This window comes from Siphateles boraxobius, unplaced genomic scaffold (assembly GCF_051911475.1).
Source record: "Siphateles boraxobius isolate OS27281-9 unplaced genomic scaffold, OSU_SipBor_1 5, whole genome shotgun sequence".
Taxonomy (NCBI): Eukaryota; Metazoa; Chordata; class Actinopteri; order Cypriniformes; family Leuciscidae; genus Siphateles; species Siphateles boraxobius.
The window spans coordinates 25,173,318-25,191,476 of record NW_027509141.1 but is presented as its reverse complement, the minus strand read 5'-3'; the positions used below and the strand labels follow the sequence as shown (position 1 = coordinate 25,191,476).

The 18,159-nt window shown below is 37.4% G+C and overlaps 1 protein-coding gene across 2 annotated transcripts in view; it reads left to right on the top strand.

Annotated features, from left to right (window-relative positions):
- Nucleotides 1-18,159, top strand: part of foxj3 (forkhead box J3) — a 112,161-nt gene that overhangs the window by 35,358 nt on the left and 58,644 nt on the right. The window lies entirely within an intron of this gene.

The following is an 18,159-nucleotide window of genomic DNA, read 5'->3' as shown; positions in this document are numbered from 1 at the left end:
TTTTATTATTATTCAAAAAACGCACCTCTGCCCCCCTCATGCTCACCGGTAACACGGCGTTTGCTCCGACATTAATTTCTCAGTACTGTAGGCCTACATGTTGTAGCCATTAAAGAAAAGTTAGTTTCATATTTATGTTTAAATATTATGTTATTTTTTTCCATTTCATATATGTTGATTATATGAAAAGTGAACAGCGTGAGTAGCCTAATCATAAGATGCGCAATATCGAGACACATCATTTTGACCACTTCATTAAGTTTTGTTTTTTTATAAAGCCTTTCTTTAAAGTGAATTTCGTTTTGTATAAATTGTATCTTAATTTTAAGCAATGTTTCATCAACCAATTTCCTGGATTTAATAAATAAGAAGCAAATATAGCAGACAATAGCCTATAATCAGGACATGGAGGCGCCGACGCGATATAACTTGCATCGCACGAGAACTGGAGCTTGTCTCATAAATGAACAGAAACTCAGAAATATATCTATGCTTGAAATGTCTACTTTTAAACAAAACAATTCAAAACGAAAAGAAACAGACAACTCTAATAATCCGTATGAAGTGTGCATTTCTCTCTATAGGCACCTTCACAATACTGCGAAGGTGGCGGGTCAGCATCGTCACAGAAAACACTAGTTTATTAATAAACAATTAAAATGTGTCCTTGCTATATTTGACACATTCATAATGATTAGGCTATTTGCCGGTTCTTTGTGGCAAGCTTTATGCTTTAGCTAACTAATCGAATATCGTGACTCATCCCTATTTTGTACCAGGCCATTTATGGTTTTTCATATTGTTCAATAAAGTTCTTGGTAAAAAAGAAAAGAAGCTACTGTGCCTAATATTACATACTGTATATTATTGTATACAGTGCGAAAAGTTTATGCGCAAGTCTTCTTCTCTGTATTTAGTGTATCTGTGTCAGAAATACAACGCCTCATACTGGTCTGGCATGTATATTACATCGGTTTGAGTCGGTTTCAGTGGTTTCGTGTGTACGCAGATATTCCTTGAGACAGCGCCGTGATTACGGAATTTTTTTTTAGAACGAGGAAAAAAGATTGGATAGGGAAAGCTCTGGCTTCGTGTGGACGTGACCTAGATGTTCCTAGAGACACCGTTGAAAGCATAGTTCGGAAGTTCAAAGGTAAAGGAACAGTGGTTACACTACCTGGACGAGGCAGAAAAAGGAAGCTCTGCTGCAACCAGATTTCTGAAAAGGCTGGTTCAGAAAAACCCCTCGAGTGACTGCAAAAGACCTGCAGCAAGACTTGGTGGCAACACGCACTACGGTTTCAGCTTGCACAGTAAGGCACACACTAAACGCATGCCAGAACTTGTACATCACTACTGATCCAAAAGCACACAAAAAGTCGGCTCCAATTTGCTCAAAATCAAATAAGCCACAAAATTTTGGGGTAGAAACAAAACTGGAACTTTTCAGCCCAATGGATCAGTGGCATGCCTTGAAGAAGAATGAAGTATATGCTGAAAAGAACACTCTGCCTACAGTTAAGCATGGTGGTGCTCGTTGATGCTCTGGAGCTGCTTTGCATCCTCTGGCACTGGAAAACTGCAGAGTGTGGAAAGCAAGATGGATTCATTAAAGTATCAGGAAATCCTAGGAGAAAACGTCATGCCGTCAGTGAGGAAGCTGAAGCTTGGGTGTCATTGGACCTTTCAACTAGACAATGATCCCAAGTAAACCTTAAATTCCTCCAAGGCTTGGTTGTAGAAGAAGTCCTTGAAGATTCTACAATGGCCATCACAGTCACCTGACTTGAACCCCATAGAAAATTTCTGGTGGGATTTGAAGGCGGTTGCAGCACGCAAACCCAAAAATATTAATGAACTGAAGGCCATTGCTCATGAGGAACGGGATAAGATTCCTCAGAAACACTGTCAGAAGCTGGTGTCTGGTTATACATCTCGTTTGCAGCAGGTCAAAAAGCAAAAGGATGTTCTACTAATTACTAAAGATGCTAATGCATGATGCACATGAAAGTGTTGAATAATTTTGAGACTGCAGAAGTCATTCAAAGTTGCTTTTTCATTTGATTTTGTTGATTTCAATTACTTGTTTGATTTGTTCATTGCAAACAGCTTGAAGTCTGTAAATTTTGCCAATAAACCTGATTTACAATGGGGGTTGAATAATTTCGATTACAACTGTATGTAGTTGTATATTTTTGAAGCCATTGACTGGTAAGTCTGGGAAACCATGATGCTGTATCGTGCTTTGTATGGCAGGCAGTTTAGCTGATTACTTTCCTGTTAGTCGTCAATTGTATTTTCTTGCAGGAAACATGTCAATAGCAGTCAAAGGGGGTAGACAGGCATTGCTGCTCATTCACTCATTGAGGAGGCCAATGTCAATCGCTGCTGCTAGGTGAAATGATTTTGATGAACATCTTCTTTAATGCATGAAAGCTTGATTTCAGATTCATGCCATAAATTAGTGAAGGGAAATGAGTCACTGCTACTGCATCCTGCCCCAACAATATCCTGTTGATATCTGTGATGTGTGTGTGTGTGTGTGAGAGAGAGAGGGGTGTGTCTGTGTGTGGTCAATTTATCCTTAGACCTATCATTTGATTGTAAAGGAATTAAAACAGAATTAAATTATTTTAATGAATAGCAGATTTAATATCTGATGTATCTTAATGTTATGCTCTCAGTTTTGGGCAGGTGGGGGGGCCTTCAGCATTAATGAAGTGTGACTCTTAACAGCTTTTATGCAGCTGAGAATATTTAACTGCTAAATAGACAGATCAGTGACACTTGTAGTGATTTTGTCAACTGACTTCTCTTGTCCACAATCAGAAAAAATAACTGCTGCTAGAGTATACAATTATCACTCGGTAAGCCCCAGATGTGATCAAAAATTGGTTTTGGCAGGGAAACAAAACTGTGGCTGGTAACTTTACAAAGACCTGCAACATACTGCATGACATTACTTTATAGATGTAAGGCTATCAATCTTACAATTTATTGTATAACATGATGATGGGTCATATTTACATAATAATAACATTTATTAACAATAATATTTTAAATGTTTTACAATAATAACAACGAAAATATTATTAATTATATTTATTATTGCAGGACTCCAGACTTCGACCCTTTTTTCCTGCCGGTGCGACTACATTTTCTTAGAGGTCGCATTGGTGTCACTACCACGTTACTGATAAGAGCTGTCATTTATGTTGCATTTGCGTCTGATTTCGCCACAAAATTATTAGATTGTTTAATGTAGCAATGATAACTATAACCATGGTATTGTGGCAGAAATATTCAAATGTTTTTTTTTTTATATATATATTGTCCATTTCAGGATTCGTACAATCTTTTGAGAGTGAAATTCAAGCACTTTTCAAGTGCTATACACTTTTTCCAGCATCAAAGATCTAAATATCTTCTATCTATCCATCTATAAATTACAGGAACTTCTGTCTGTGTGTCTGTTATTCACATATGTGTCGAACTGTTTGTCCGATGGATTTCAAACTTGACAGGTGTCTTGCTACGTCCTCGAGTTAAGTGCAGTGCCAGGTTTGGCGTTGTTTGGATTAGAAATGCAAAAGATATCGGTAAATATATATCTGTAAAAGAAGCACACATTGGCTTTTGCCGCTCTAGCTGCTGGCCACTCCCCCTCTCACACTGCACACTGAGTGAGCACAGCACAGGACCAGAGACAGAGAGGGTCGAAGAAAGCAGTGGAGCTTTGGCAGGTACAATGTGAAATACACCTCAGACCCATGTTCACTGAATCTGTAAATCAGCTACAGTGTTTAATTCTGAATATTGTGGGATGGGAACATTTGTGGGATAACATCCTGTTGCGCTTAATGAAGGTCTGAACCTCCCCTGAATCGGCACGCTTATTCATTTGTGGATGTTAACTGAATCTGTAAATCAGCTACTCTGTTTAATTCTGAATACTATATTTTATTCTGGTACACTTAACGTTATCGTTTTCTGTGTAATAGTAGCCTAGGCTATTCAGCAACTCAAACATACTCTGCACAATGACAACAAAGTTAAAACTAATGTTAATCTAAACTCCTGCTGCCTGTACACAGATACCCAAATACATGTCACCTAATATCACCATTATAAATTATGCAACCATGTAGTTCAATTTTCCATATTTTTTTGTATGTCATTATGTCAGTATCAGTATTTGCTTTCTACCATGCACAAATAAAAATGTCACTGAACTTTTGCTGTGAAATTGTAACAATGAGCCCTCAAACACACCAAACTAACAATTACTAAAAACACAAAAACAGATTTTGCACGGGCACTGCACTAGCTAATCCAAATTAAATTCAATGTTATTTTTAGTGATTTGTAAAAGATATAAAAATTACCACTATAACCAGTAGATGGCGGCGCTTATTGACTAATTAGCCATTTACACTCCATAATATATAAAAAAAATAGGAAGTAACAGTCTTATGAAAAACTGTACACTGAAAACATTTTATGATCACAGAAGCTGTCGGTCAGTTCAGTGTGCTAGAACAATAATGGTACATTTAATAAGAGTAGAATATTTAACTTTTCCCTATAAAAAATTTGGTTTTTAGCACGTTACTGTTGTTAAGTTAATTTTATCTGCATATGAATTCCAGCTTAGTGCTTTACTGTTAAATTTCCAATAAACAAACATGTAATATTATTAGTAATGGCACTTATTAATGCAGAACAATAGTAAATTTAATGAATCAATTAACTTTGATACTTTTCCCCTCAGCGCTACCAAATCACGTGCTGGCGCCACCATCTGTAGAATTTAGAGGCACTGGTGCTACTGCTCTCAAATGTTAGTCTGGAACCCTGTATTATTGTTATATTGTATACAAAATATATTCTCACTTCACTCGCCATTAGCAGTTGTGACAGAATCTTAATTTTGGACCCTGCTGCAACTTTACCCAGATTGTTAATGTCAGGAGTTTGAATTACATTTTATATAATCTCTCAGTTATTAATTCAGACCAAGTCATGGATGGGATTGTATTCCCAGGTAATCGCTGTGGATGTCCTCTACTAAGACTCAGCCTGTGTGTCATGCATTATGAGTTTCTATGCACAGCTAGACTTTCTGAGGAAATCTCTTACTGCAGCCTTTTGCTTGTCTGTCATGCTTGTTCTTCTTTCAGTCTAAATGTCTGCTACTGCCTCCACTGCAGAGCCGAAAGCAAGAGTGGTCACCCCAACCTTTGTGTAACATGACCTTATGTGGAGTCCCTCTAGTCAGCAAGGTGGAGTCCCTCTAGTCAGCAAGGTGCTGTCTCAGATAACTTTTCGCCCTGTTGCTCTCTATGGATCGTTTTTCATCCTAATTAGGGGACTGTTAGATGGGGATGCCAGCCGATGTATGGTCTTTGACTTGGATTTCTATAGTAATGAGTCAGTGCCATTCAACTGCATTTAGGGTTTGATTCTGTCGTTATTCATTTCGATCTTGAGTTTGACTGACAGTCTTAAATAGTTGTTTTTGAAATCTCTCAGGTAGGGCTGTCACAATACCTCGATTACATTAGAGTACTCCGTTTTTAAAAATCCTCGATTGCAATTTACCCATGTCAAGTAATCGGCAAAATACCGGACATTATTAGACTTTTTTCTAAGGCTGCACGATGTATTAACCATTTAAAACCATACTATAACATAGTGCCATTTTATACACAGGATTTAATATACATATGAGCTTTAATTATTTACATGGATGTAGGTTACGTGTGTCTGATCGGCTCCGTTCACAGTAAATGCTGCTCCACATGAACTGTTATCATTTACAAATGTGGATCGCGTCTCAAACTCCAGCTCTGTATGTGTTCTGAGTTTGGGTTGCTTATAATGTTCATCTGGGAACCCAATGTGTGCCATTTCATTAGATTTGTAAGGTAAATGATTTATAAACTTAAGCCAACGCAGGAAAATACATCAATATGTTTTTAAATATGCTAAATGTTCATCGTGATTTCAAAATAAGTTTAAACCTTCGCTCTGAGTTTACATGTTTTGATGTCCACATGTTCTTGTTCAAGAAATAGACCTTATTCACAGCAGCGCCATCTTTGATTTTTTTTTTTTTAACGGGAATGAAAGTGATGCTGTGAGGGATAGACATACATTTCTTCAGTGGGTTGTACTGTTATTAAATGTGTTTTTGTTCTGCTGACGAAACACTGCAAAATTATCTTTCCAAGAAATTTAATTAGACAAAAAACTCCAGACAAAATGAGCTGTGGAAAATTATGAGTGATCTAGGAGCTTAATAAAGCTTTTTATAACGGATCCCATTTAAAACATGGTAAGTCTATCCCTCACAGCCTCGCTTTCATACCCGTCATGATGCTGCTCCGAATAAGGTCTATTACAGTGACTGTAGCATTTCTATCGTAAAGAAGTGGCCAAATATTAATAGATTGGGTAAACATTTCATTTAGATGCCGTTTGGCCAATATTAAACTAGGATTTGATATGCTGTAAGGTGTAACAACAACGAGCCGTTGGTGCCCTCTGCTGGCATTTGTTATAATATATCATGTAAATAAGATGATTGTTCATATGTATTTTAACAGTATTGTTTTTAAAGCCATATGATTACTTGCTTTTGATACTTTATTTGAACCAGATATTATTGCCTCATTGTTATCATATATGCATTTTAAGTCATTTTAAAAGCTTAGATATTTGCTTAGGTGTATTTTTATAACCACAAATATGTCAGATTACTCGATTAATCATCAAAATAATAGACCGATTATCAAAATAATCAATAGTGACATTCCTACTCTGGTGTTTTTTTTCCCTTGTCTGTTTTGGTCATTTTTACAAAAATCAGCCTCATAAACTCATTAATTAGCACACTTAATCCTACTTAGTTTTTTCCACTTCCACGGATTCAATCGAGTTATTAGATTTTGAGATTGATACTTTTCCTTTTTATTGGGACAACATACACACCTTCTCATTTTATTACATTGAAAGCATTTTTTATTAACTGTATGTAAACAGCTTGCCATGAGTAATGAGAAAGCTATATACTCACACCCATAAAGTATAAGGTTGGGTGGGTTTCTTAGTCATTGGGCACATCAAAGCTGGTTTTGTAAACTCTTAGTTTTACTGTCAAATTTGTTTCTGTTCAGTGAAAGTGGTTACTGTACAAGCGACAGAACTAAACCCAACCTTCAGATTTGAGTATGACTCGGTCCGGACTCTATATATGGCATCATTCAGAGGAATTTATGACTGGGTGTAACTATAAAGCTGTATGACCAGGAATCCCTGGTCAAATTCCTCTGCTGGTCTGTCCAGTTGATTCCTTCCCTGTCACCTGCTTCATGTAGCCATACTTCATTTATTTTATACATGTTTGTTTGCATTAACTATTTCTTAAGTGTCCCTGCGACAATAGCATATTGACAACACATGCCCCTTAGCTCATATGACATGGCTCCTTTCTTGCATTGTCTTTTAAAAGGGATGGCTAAGCTGGAACATCAACAAAAGATGAAACTACTGACCTGTGACTTAATCCTCTAATCTCTAGTGTGCCGCCGCGTTGTGCAACCACAGATTCCGATACATTATCATTCTGGGAAAAGGGTAAGTCTTTATAGTGGGTGGCTGCTTTTGAACAGTAACTGTTGCTTTTTGAATTCGTTGTTGTCGTACTACTAAGGGTTTTCCCTAGACCCAGTAACTTAAAATAAGTATTTGTTTTCTTATTAGCAATGTATTGCACTTACAAAATATATCAGTTGGCTCAGTTTTATGCGCTCCATGTGAGTGTATTTGTATTCGAGATATAGCAATATTCAATGTGGCAGACAATATGATTCCTAACTGAACTGTAATCTGACCTTTTTTTTAATCGCAGACTTGCTGAGAGTAACCTACATCAGAGCATTAAGAAGGTTGCATCTGTAATGCTAAAGTGCGTGCATTTGAAATCACCAACTTTATTCCATATTTTCATCTGCCCTCGCTAGTATTTCCCCTCTGAGTCATGTTGTCTAAGTTCTTCATTTCCTAAGGGATTAGCCCCCTGTGACACATCACGCATTGCGCTCGCAACCTCAGATTCATTAAGCATTTTTGTCTCTGCATGTATTTGGGCTGATATCTGCATTATTGCTCTGTTTTAATTTGTAAACATCTGGTTTAATGTTGCATCAAGGTGCTTGTCCTTTAGCAGAATCATAATTTCTGTGCATTGTGGTTGAGACTGATCATGCTCTCTTTCGCTCGCTCCTTGCGCAACGTATTTTTTGGTATCAGCCATTGTGTGCGATTCTTAATGTGAATCTGCACCCGCCGGAAAGTAATGCGTTTCTTTTTGAGGGGGATGCCGGAATGACAGCCAAGAAGGGGGGTGGGGGGGCTGGTGTGTTGCAGTAAAAAGCTGCGAAATGACTGTAGGTGTCAAAGAGTCACATTTTAACAGTTAATGATGCAGCAGCAGCCAGCTCTGCCAGGCAATAAACTCTTTAATATGTTGTTAATTACTTCTGAGAGATTGGATATTGATTGAAAAGCAAAAGGGGCTTAATTATAACCCAAGTGTTAATGTCATCCCAAGTGCTGACAATTTTAGGCCTACGTGAGATGAACTTGAAATGGCTGAATCCATTCAGTCCTTTTATTTCAGCTTGTTTATTCGCTCTTTGTGACTACATAGTTAAAGTGTGACAGATTTAACTAGACAGATCACAATAAACTGTCAGAATATACCAATGGAATATATTTTGGAATTGCAAAACAAGTGACACATGAATGAGATTTAGTGAGGTCTTTTCTCATGTCTACTTCTCAAGTATTAGAGATTATTTTCAATATACCTAAAGGAGAACAATTAACGTTGATTTTAGTTGAGACAAAATCAAGAAGTTTATCAGAGGTTCGCCATCCGAAAGAGATGCAATAGAATGAACGTCAATATCTCTCATTTCATTTCATTTTTTTTTTCCATTTTAATAATGCTAGTGAGTATTGGCTAGAGTCTGCTACCGCTCTGAGGTCCCATTGTGCCGCCTGCTGCAGAGAGTCGAAGAGCTTAGCATTTAATTGCCAAGGAAAGGAGCAGGGAATTCTGATGAGAAAGGGGGCTTTCAAGAATGCCAGGGACAAATGATTATTTTGCCAGAGCCTTAAGTGCTTTATTTGAGATTCAACAGTGGGCTCTGGCGAATGGCTGCCAGCCTGGCACTGGTCGACGCTTTTCAGGTGAGAATATGTGTTAATATGGGGGCCGTGGGCTCACAAAGCAGTGTAATTGGGTTCGCATGGTTGGTGTCAGGGCAGCGGCATCGCTCCATACACAAAGGGCACCTCCTAGCCTAGCTGCCAGGGACACAGAGACAATCCCCCTCCTGATCAGGGTTGTAATTCACTGGAAGGGCTTATTGAATTACTGGAATGCCGAGCGTCATTTTGTAAGGGCCCGCAGATTGCACAATGAGCCGAAGGCCTTGTGTTTGTCAGCGTGTGCAGCTCTTAGTCGCCCGGCTCTGAAAAGCACTGCGAGTGGTGCAGACTGCTGAGAAAATCTCTCTAATATCCCCAAATGGCATAATTACTCTTGCATAAATTCAAATTCCTTCCTCCCTTTTCAGTAATTATTTGAGTGTATCTGCATCAGAGGTTACAAAGCCTGTTGTCTCTGCTTTTAACCCCATGTGACATCCTGCAGCTGATTAGCCTGTATGGATTTTTTTTTTGATCTCTCAGTAGGCACGAGTGCAATGTCTGCAGCTGGAAGCTGATATGCAGTGACGATAAAATTGTCTGGTGTACCTTTTCTCCTTTCACATTCTACATCCAGCAGTCTGAGCTCTGCTTGGAGTATGTAGTCTTTTTCTGTGAAGGTCGCACCACAAATAATCATTATTTGGCACTCTGATGGACTAACGTTTCAGTCAAGATGATTCAGTCATGTTTTGTCATTGTTTTAATTTCCCCTATGTTTATATAGATCTAGATTGGTGCCATTTAGTTTTTGTTAAATAGGTGGACATGTCCGACATACAATATCTTCCTGATTCAGCCAAATTAAAAACTCCAGCTAATAACCAATAGAGTGCAACGGTGCCCATTCACTTTTTCAGAAGTCGTGGTTCTGAAAGTGTTTTACCCATCGGGCCATGAACCAAACTAGCTAGCATTGAGGTGAATCGCAACATTACAAACTTTATTTGAAGCAACAAAATCAGTATTTGAAAATCAGACCAAACAAAGGTACAAGACTATGTACTTAACAGTTTTAATGTGTTGGTCTGTCTTTCACAATTTATAAGGTATTGTTAAAAACCAATTCCCCTGTGGATACATTTTGTTTGTTAGTTTCGAAATTTGACCGTTGCACACTATTGTGTTTTCCTACTGGGAATAGCTAATTTAATAATTCAATAATTAAAAATTATAATTTATATTTAAATGATCTGGATGTAGCTTATCAAGCAGTACCCAGCTAACACACATGGTATGATATTCATGCTTTAATTCCAATTAATACAACTTTAATGGATCATTTTTAAGTTGCCGTCCTTTTTTAGGACAACAGGGACATAGACTTTTCAAAAGCAGAAGTTAAGATTCATATCATGGCCAACTGACATGTGTGAATCTCTGTTTTTATTATTTTGTGAAAACTAAAGTTACCTTACATTATTGCCTCACTGTTAATTAAATTTATGAAATACAATGTCATTACTTTGTAGTGGAATTGGTACTTGTCAGAGGTGCGGGAAGTAGGGGTACTGCATGATTGTAAATGCAACGGAGATATTTGTTCATTTATTCTTTTTTAACATTTAGTAATTTATTTGTAATAAACACTTTAAGTGGGATATTAAAAATATTTTGAATTATGTTTTCTGAAACATACGCGCAGAGTGTGATTCTCATATTGTGACCGTTGCAGTTCAAAGAGTTCATCCAACTACTCCTAAGTGCAAGTCCACCTTCGGTGTTGTGTAAGGTAGGCAGTTTTTTTTGTTAATTTTTATTTCCTGTTGCTGTGCAGGGTCTTTGATTTGTAAATGACAGTGTAAACAGCTCAAGAACCCTTGAACCCTTAAAGGCTTAATTGGCAGTGGCTCAGTGGTTCATGTAGGTTGTCTACAAACCGAAAGGTTGGTGGTTCGATCCCTGGTTCCACCTGACCAAGTGTCGAGGTGTCCATGAGCAAGACACCTAACCCCAGCTGCTCCCGACGAGCTGGATGGCGCCTTGCATGGCTGACACCGACGTCGGTGTATGAATGAGTGCATGAATGGGTGAATGTGAGGCAACATGTAAAGTGCTTTGGTGGCCATTGGGTCTGTGAAAGCGCTATATAAATGCAGTCCATTTACCATTTACATTAATTAATGTCCCATAGACTGTTTCGTTGCGTTACGATTGCAAGCAGTATCAATAATGTCATAAATATGATGTGCAGTCAAATGTTCCCATGTGTATGCAGTTTTATACAGTCAATATTGTGTCTTATTCAAATGCCATCCCTCTCCCCTAAATAAATCAAAACGCACACAGCACCCCCAACCTAAAATATCTTCCCGTGCCTCTGGTACTTACAAAAAGTTCGCAAGAGAAGACCGATAATGCTACATTGTCTTATATATCATGTAAAGATGATAAAAATGTTTTTTTTTTCTAAAAATGACTGATTTTATTTATTTGTGAATATGATTTTACAATTTGGCAAATTAAATTTCAGTTGGCATTCGGTGCATATGAGTACATCAGGCTGAAATGCTTATGCGGGAATCCAGTGTCCATATATCTTAGCTATCCTGGTCCTCTAGGCTTTTTAAAATCCTGTGGCTTTCACGTTAACCTACCATTAACACTGCGTCACATTTATGATTATCAGCTGCTCGGATGTGCGCAGTTCTCCATTTCTCTCCAGCCAGAGTGGCACTTTGCTGTGACTGGCAGATTAATTATGGAGTACATGTATGCGGCCCCTGTAGACTGCTGAGCCGGGGAGGTGGGAATCTGCCCTCATGTAAAGCAATGAGACTGGCTCTCTGAGGACACAGCACCCCGGCCAGTGTGTATCTGCCAGACCTCGTTACTGGAACAGGGCTCCTTCGATGCCTCAGATCTCCCGGTCTGTGCACAGCCTTAAAGGAAATTCTCTGGCAGGCCTGAGATCAGCGCTGGCATCCGATGTGCCAGGATGAGCGGCGGTCTCATTGTGACAAGCCCTGATCTGCTGCAGGCTGTAATAAGCCGAACAATGCGCTCGGCTGGCAGTGTGCGCAGCGGAGCGATAATTGACACATCCTAAAAATGCGAGTAACGACTGGGTTATTAATGTTCTCATCCTGGGGGTGGTTTCAATGCAACCATTAAGCCTTTAATGGAGAGGGAAGACTGACATTTAAAAGCTGTTGCTGTTACCTACTTTTCCATTTAATGAAGATGAGTCTTCGAGCCGGCCGCAGCGAACAATTACAGCACTCAACATTCAGGCGCAACAATGAGCCGTTGCTATTTTAGTTGTTGTTTTCAAAAATAACTCGAGATCAGCGCCTGGGGCATTGGAAAAAATGAGGAATCTCCTTTTTACTCTGGGGCAGGTGAGCGTGTTTCCCACCACTCCCTGTTTTCCCTTTCATGATCGCTAAGACAACACAAGCCTTTTCTGCACGGTGTAATAATGTTGTTGATATGGAAGACATGGCCAGAGTTTCGGTTAGGAGTAGAAAAGCCAAGGGCTTGTTACTAGGTTACATCACTGTTGTTGTTGTGAAGCGGTGTGCCAGGTCTTCAGGCGCTGTGGAAGGAGCTCACAGAGAGTGATTCCCCTCTGCCGAAGCCAAGTTACCATCCCCCCCGACGGGGCCTTCTCCACCGCAAGTCTGCTTACTAATCCACACATCCATGTGCACACACAAGTTTGCTCACGTTTGTTCCGTAAAGTAAATATTTATCGTTCACACTTTGAGTCGTAGAAACGGCATCTGAGAGAGCATACGGTGTGCCAAAGCAATTAACGTTCTCTTTTAACACTGTGATCGGATGATATTGAGTTTTGGAATGAGTTTACTCACGAGTAAATGTCATCTTTGAATTAAAGTAGGATCGTACTTAGGATTGTTTGTATATTTCACCATGGGATTTCTCAAACATTGCTTAATGCTAACCAATAACATGAATTGTGGGTTGATTCAACATGGTCTTATTGACTAAATCTACCTTGTGGATGTAATTGAATAACATTGATTTTAAAGACGATAAACAGATTCTCTCTCACAGACACATACACACATACATGTACATGCATGCCATGCATACATACATACATACATACATACATACATACATATATTTTATATGTGAATATTTTTTCAACCACAAAGTAGCCAAAGTTTTATTGGCTGATACCTATATGACCGCCACTCATTCCCTTATATTTTTCTATTTTCATTTTAATTTTAGTTTTTGGAATTTAGTACTTATACTTTATTTATTTATACTACTTAAACTTTAGCTGATAATCATTATAAACTGAAAACTTTATTTCTGTTTTTCACCTATTACATTAACATTTAATATTGATTTTAGTTCAGCTTTATTTTAATTTATTTTAATAGTTTTAGTTAACAATAACTACACTGATCATGTGGAATTGTTTTTAGTTTACCTAAAACATTTAATTTTTTGTCTTCTGTGGTGTAAATAGTATATTATTTTGCCTCCAACAAAGTATTCTCAAAGCAGTGTCTTGCATTTGTTGAAATCAATTCCTAGGGGTTTACTTGCATTAGTAGGCTGAACTGCCTAACTCTGTGGATGTGTGTGTAATGGCCACCAGCCATATCCCTTTTTCGTGCCAGTCAATGCATGCTCTTTTACGGCGGAGTGGGGCCTGTTACTGAGTCGTCTGTACAGGTGCCACTGTTAATGAGGGGAGATGCTTACTGCATTTTACTGCCTGGCACTGCAGAGGTGTGCTAATTAACACAGCAGCACTCCTGAGTGTGTGTGGTGCATTTCTCGTTGATGTGCATGCAGTCAAAATGGCAGCATCCCTTTAGCAAAGTAGGTGATGCTTGAGACCCAAGTCTTTATCTGCAGATTTCATCATTCAGAGTCATCGCAGGGATACTTCTGTGGTTTGTGGGATGGCGATGTGAATATTAAGTGCACAGAGAGCCTCATTTTGCATGCATCATTTAGCGGTTTTGTACTGTATTAGTTTATTAGTCACAGCCTTAAAATACATTGTGCATTATGGACATGTGGCATGAGCAGCCTCACAAATATTCAAATATTTAAGTCCAAATTAGCATTTAGTCAGCTGTTTTGTTTTAAATATATTTATATTGTAATGTAGAGGTGTTTAAATGTTCACCTGAAGTATATTAGCATTGTTTTGGTGATCTTGACCAAAATTAGACTTTGATATGTTTAAACTTGATATGAAAGTTTTGAACTTTACATCAGCTATTTTATTACTGTTTTTTTATATATCTGATTTGATGGCTAACTCTTTTAATTTATCAATATTTCAAAGTTTTTCTGAGCAATTCATTCTCTCCTGACCACAGTTTTATATGCCACATTTCAAATGCATAGATGTTCATAATCGACAAGGGGAAAGAGTGGCCTAATTTCAGCCTCTGGTGCTGTTTGGTGTGTATATATATATATATATACACACACAGTGCCTAGCATAAGTGAACACACCCATGTTAAAGTTGACTAAAAAGAGGATTAAAAAAATCATCTTTTGGAAATCGATCTTAATGCCTAGAGATTGGCATGGGGCACTTTCCATAAGATCATCTCTCAATGCAAATCATACCAGCTATTAGCCTAACTGAAATGACACCACGCCAATCCCTAGGTATGGTGAAGGGAATGTGATGATGTGGGACTTTTTTAATTCCAAAGGCAAAGGGAACCTTATCAGGATGCATAGTATCCTGGATCCATGAAACAACTGGCCTTTAAACATAAAAATCTGCCTGACTCTATGGGAATTTAACATAGGGGTGTCCTGACTTATGCACCCTGTATTTTAAGGAAGAACATTTATTTATTTACGATACATTATTCATTCGCAAAGAAAAGTGGTGTCCTTAAAGGTTGGATTTTTCCTCATTTTTTAAATTAAGGCATTAAAGGGTTAGTTCGCCCATTTAAGACATGAAGTTGTATGGAATCCTTACCAGCACTATAGTGCATACACACTGACCCACTCTGTAGTCACCTCCCTGGTCAGAGTTTTGGCCGCTGGAAGTTTTTCAAGAAAGTACTCCCGTTAGTTTTTTGGGGGCCCTCAAAACTGTGCGTTTTTACGTGAAAAAATGATTTGCGTTTCAAAGCTTGATTAATTTAACACACTAAAAACACGCCGGTCAAAATTCATACCTCATTTTTAATCGGCACTATTTTCTTTCCATTTCTATCTATCCGCGCTGCTGTCATTTACACAATAAATATATGTGTATATGTATATATATATATAGATGAATTCACTTCATCAGAATGGAATGAAACTTGGTAAAAGGTTTGGCACTTGCTGTGTGAACACAATTTTTTTTTACATGATTAGAAAAAGTTAAATTGTCCTGAAAAATAAAATAGCCTCACTTGTATTGTTCAGTCAAAAATGACCGCATTGGAAATGAATGGGACTGGGAGACAAACTTCATCTATTGGAAATGTTTGGTACTGCGCACAAATACATTTTTACTGAAACCTAATTTTTTTAGATATCATCTTCAAATTTGGAACACAGCTTCTTTAGAATTATTTCATATTAAAATTAAATGGTATTTTTGTGTATTTTGCATATTAAATGTACAGTTTTATAACTTTTTTTTCAAGTTCACTTTTTTTAAACACTTCAGCACTATTCTGCCAAGTGTCACCTTTAAAAATAGACCTTAAGTCTGTGCTCCAAAGCATCAAAGGTTTATGACCTTTTAAGTTGGAAATTTAATTTTCAGGTCCATGCTCAAAAGGTGAATAATGCATAAATAACTACTGCATAAATATAATTTAGGACCATAAAATCCCCTAAAAATACAAAATATTAAATAAAAAATAGTATCAAACTATATAATGCAATCATTTCATTGAAATAAAAAAAATCTGTCATTTTTGACCGACATGGACAGTACCAGAGGGTTAAGGTCATTAACTTTTATTCTGAAAAAAATAATCTAAATTCTGTTTAAAATAGTTTTAGATTACAATGCTGATAATTTGACTTTGAAAACCTTCAGACACTGGCTAACCTTAAGGCGAGACACGGCAGGCAAAAATATCGTTTTTTTTTTCACTGGTCAATTTTGAGATTTTGGGCTATTTGTCTTTAATAACATGTCTTCTTTCAGACTTTTGCTGAAAAAAGACACATTTAGGTCTTTATTTTACTACACTTTGTCTGTTTGCGTGTGTAGATTTCGCATAAATTCAACAAAAGTTGGCGTTCTAAATTATCCTGCTGCTCCGCGATCGCTGTCTGCACCCTGTCATCACACACACCGTTAGAAAGCTCTCTCTCTCCTTTGCAACGCTATCAGATCCAAATATGGTCATTTCCTGTTTATCAGCAACCAATCGTGAAAGTAAAACGGGCGATTTAACTTGAAATGCTCATCTCATTGGCTGATGCCAATTTCTGACAACGTGATTTGTTCAGAATCGTCACGTGACGCCCTCTGACATTATATACATGCATCACATATATACAATACTTTACACACTATTTATACAAAACAATTATATTACACAACACATTTCAGTTTTTGTATAATATAATTACTATTTATTATACTAAACAAATCTGTAATTGTGGGATCCTAAAGTGGTTGTGAGTCCCTCGGGCAGATTCATATTCACATGTGTGATGAACTGTTGATGTGTGGTTTTGATGTTTTGAGTGTTGTTTTGGATGTTATGATCAGTGATGGATGAAGCAATAATGAGTTTTGGATGTTAAACAGTGTGATACATTGATTTTACATGGACCTAAAGCATATTGTGTCTGTAATTCATGGCTTTCAATAGAAATTAGTGGAATTTTGAAAAAAATTTAAAATCTTTAAAGGCCGTTTTCTCAAAATGAGTTTTTTCCTACACTCCTAGTGACGATTTTCCACTTCTATAGCACCTACATACACCAAACTTTACAGTCCTATTCCTAACTATATGTGTAGGTTTGTTCAGAGGGTTTTGTTGATATATCATTCTTGGCCTGATTTATATGACATTTTATGCCTAAAAATAATTCTTGGCCTGATTTATATGACATTTTATGCCTAAAAATAGGGTGGAAATAATTTTTTTAAGGATATTGGCAGTATTTTCTGATTTACGGGGTAGCAAAAGGAGATATTCATAATCCCTTCTGTAAATGTCTTTTCATTGAATATATCAAAAAAATGCAAAAATAATTTTGAACCTTGTTTTTTTCATCTTCAAAAAACGTCACTTCAAAATATATGCAAATTAGTGCATATTTAATTAGATATAGCCTGATTAGCATATTTAAACATAAAATTACAGAAAACTTGCAATACATTTCTTTCTCCTATTCATGCAAGTAATCAACTGGTAAAGTTTCATGGTGATATCTGTATGTTAAATTTTTTACCCTATTCACCTGTAGTGTCTCGCCTTAAATTAACATTTATGCATTTGGCAGACAGGCTTATCCAAAATCATGATTAGGCTATGTATTTTACCATTACATACTTATTTGCCTTACCTTTTATATGTTTTTGCTGCCGTCTGCCTGGCATTGCTTTTGGGATGCTTGATGGTTGCCTGTTTGTTGCAACATTCTGCGGTTTCAGTTTGTCGATGCAGTTTATTTCGGCAGTCTATGTGAAGATCAGATTGGATGCATGAAAAACTGAGTCCACTGTGCTTTGATTTGATTTAATTTAATTAACAAGCGGTCAAAGGCACTCATTTCCTGCATGTGAACGACGAGGATGCTAAATTAGAATTTTAAGTTTGCACTTCATACAGCTAGATCATAGGTTCCCATACTCATGCAGGGAAAAATCTTTTAAATTAGAGGGTCGTGACTCACCTTAATGGAAATGACACAATGAAAAAAAGTGTCTGTCATAGAACTGGCCTCACAGACATATC